This window comes from Bombina bombina, chromosome 4 (assembly GCF_027579735.1).
Source record: "Bombina bombina isolate aBomBom1 chromosome 4, aBomBom1.pri, whole genome shotgun sequence".
NCBI lineage: Eukaryota > Metazoa > Chordata > Amphibia > Anura > Bombinatoridae > Bombina > Bombina bombina.
In genome coordinates this window covers 158,235,362-158,238,688 of record NC_069502.1, presented here as the reverse complement: position 1 = coordinate 158,238,688, position 3,327 = coordinate 158,235,362, and the positions used below count along the sequence as shown (strand labels likewise).

At 37.6% G+C, this 3,327-nt stretch overlaps 1 long non-coding RNA gene across 1 annotated transcript; it reads right to left on the bottom strand.

Annotated features, from left to right (window-relative positions):
• Positions 1-1,815: 1,815 nt before the first annotated feature.
• On the bottom strand, positions 1,816-3,036 carry LOC128655282 (uncharacterized). Its single transcript, XR_008401749.1, has 3 exons — positions 2,983-3,036; positions 2,432-2,485; positions 1,816-2,001 (listed from the first exon to the last, which is right to left on the bottom strand). It is a non-coding gene; the product is annotated as an uncharacterized LOC128655282 (long non-coding RNA).
• Between the last annotated feature and the right edge of the window lie 291 nt (positions 3,037-3,327).

Below are 3,327 nucleotides of genomic sequence, written 5' to 3'. Positions count from 1 at the left end.
ACAAGGTAACACAGTGCATCACAGTCCATGAAGAGAGTTGCCAAGGGCCAGCATAGCCCCATTGGAGACACATGACAAGGTAACACAGTGCATCACAGTCCATGAAGAGAGTTGCCAAGGGCCAGCATAGCCCCATTGGAGACACATGACAAGGTAACACAGTGCATCACAGTCCATGAAGAGAGTTGCCAAGGGCCAGCATAGCCTCATTGGAGACACATGACAAGGTAACACAGTGCATCACAGTCCATGAAGAGAGTTGCCAAGGGCCAGCATAGCCCCATTGGAGACACATGGCAAGGTAACACAGTGCATCACAGTCCATGAAGAGAGTTGCCAAGGGCCAGCATAGCCTCATTGGAGACACATGACAAGGTAAAAGAGTGCAACAGGCACAACAAAAAACTGATAAAAAGGCCAAAGGGCAACAATATAAATACAAATTCAACATGTGGACGGAGGATTATTATCTGCCACCATGGAGCATATCCAGATCCTCCACTTACTGGTCATCCTCTTCATTGTCCTGTGCATGTCCAGCTCCAGATTCAGGCCTTGAACGTAATTGCATAATTTCACGCAGAGTCAAGTCCTGAACCCGGAGCTGGGCCTGCATGGTGTCGTTCATCCCTCTCAGGACAGCTGCGTTCCTCAACACGGCCTGCTCTACTCTTGCTATCCCTTCTAGCATGAGCCATGCTGAGTCACAGCCTAAAATAAAATAAAAATTAATATTAAGGATAATTACACAACAGAATAAAAGATTTTAATACATACATTGTCATCATAAAGACAAATAATTATTTACATCAATTATTTTTCATATATTCTTTACACATGAATTAGGTTATTCAGACAGACAGAAATCATTAAAGGCTCATGTTACTCAAACATGTTGAACCCTTTAATTGGTTTTAGATGATCCACTTATACAGCTTGAGTGTATCAAATCTTGTTAAAGGATTTACATTGTACTTACATCAGCAATTTAAAAATTCAATTTAGACTGTGGTAGGCACACCTATCCTTAAACATTTTGGCATTGAGGACAAGCTGTGTAAACATAGCAACCAGAAGAAATTACATTCCCACTGGGTTAGACAAGAGATAATGTATCCACATTTGGACATAAAATTTTGGATCCAAGTAGTGGTGTTTGGTATATGTAGTGATATCCAATTAAAGGGACACTGAACCTAAATATTTAATGGACTGATTCAGATAGAGCATGACATGACAAATCTTTAGAAATTACACATATTCATTATATGTTTTAATTGTCAAGCTATATTTTGAATGCAAGAATGTTGGTTTTTATGGAAGCCAATATTTGTTGATGAACCTTGTTTGTGCATGCTGGTTGATGGATACATTCATCCAACAATAAAGAAATGATGGCCACATTTATTTTCTTGTTTAAACTAATTATAGGAATAAGTTGTTTTCAATAAATATATCAAGAGAATGACGAATAATTCATAAGAGTATTCTATGATACATTGGCTTAACATTGCATGCTGGATTTGAATCACAATTTAACCAATTGAACTTCACTGTACCTTTAAGTATCTTATAAAGTGTATTTAGAATGATACTTACAGCTGTGCCTGGGAAGGACAATCTGACACCCAGGACAATGAAGGTTTAAACAGGGGGAAGGGATGGGATTGGCTCGGGGAGGGATGGGAATGGCTTGGGGAGTGGTGAGCTGCTGCTCCAGGGTAGGCCGTACAGCTGGGGAGTGGGGAGTTTGGGTCTGGGCAGCTGTACGGGCCAGAATACGGGGAGAGCGGCGAAGGGGGGTGTATGGGCGTTTTTTGGGAGGGACAGGATATGAAATATGGGAAGGGCTGGCAGTGGTCGGGGCATGGTCATGGGTTTGGTGATGGGAAGGGCTCTGGGTGTGTGCAGAGGTGTGGCCATGGTCAGGGGTGTGTGCACGGGGAGGGGTCTGTGACTGGGCAGGGGCGGAATCCAGATGACCAGAAGTGGTGGATCCATCTGAAAATGTAAAATAAATATATTAACATCTCATACATCCTGACATCAAATCAACGCATTTAAAATTGATTATGTTTTCAATATACCTCGAAGTGTGTTTGAATCTGTAAACTATTCTGAAATGAGGATATGGTATCTATATAGGCACTCAGATGAATCTCAATGACTGTCTGTACAATGTGAAACTTATTATTGTGTTTTGGCATGGAATATGCATGTGACATAATGATGGCATGAATTATATATTCTTAAAAAAATATATACAAGCAGATTTTCATGCTGCCTGATATAGAAAGGGGGCAGTAGTGTATTTGAACAGACAAATAATATTCCTTTTTAAAGGGAAAAAGCTGTAGACTTTGAATGTCTTCAATAAAATGATTTCAAAAAAAGAAACATGTTGGAAACATGATAGATATATTTCACATACCATCAGACTCCAAGGCAGCCTCTTCCTCCTCCATCCCACATGTGACATCAATCTCTGTAAAACATAACATGTTGTGTACACCTTAAGATCAGATATTATAACATATGTTACTGTTGCTCAAATACGCACATCAATGTTGCATTAAAGATATACACACACAAAGTTATGATTTACATCATTTTGATGGAGCATACAAATGACAATAGATTTGTTATTGTCAATAAATCAGAATCTTAATGTATTGTTTGTCTTAATGTTAAATTCATAAAAGCATAGTACATAGAACATTTAAGATTTCTCATGTGTGTATCACTTGATGACTGTTGTTAAAAAAATTAAAAAATGAAAAAAACATATGTTAGACATCTTATGAATAACAAATGTGTAGAATAATAAAGTAGAAATTATTAATCGCTCAATATAAAAAATAAATATATAATCAGAAGATAAATTCTATGATTTTTTATAATGTTATGCTTCATCGGAATCATGATCATAATATTGATTAGCAATACACCTTCAATTACATATAAATGAGTCAATGGACTTACCAGGAGCCCGCAAAGGCGGCTCTATGTCACTGCTGGATTCCTGTGGGCTCCCCACACCAACTCTCTCTATGAATGATATAGATATATATTATTAAACACATTTTGGATATCACTAAATCACATCTGTCTAGAATTTTAACATTAATCAACTTTAAAATGTGAATAATAGAGCAGTCATTACACCAGAAAATGCTTGATTGAATCAAGGGGATTCTGTAAACATATCTGTATTCAACATATGTTTAATGTCAGACTACATTAGACATCAAATTCATCTCAGATGCTGCTATTGCATATCTAAATATACCCAATGATCAATGTTCTTAACCCTTTAAGGACACAGCT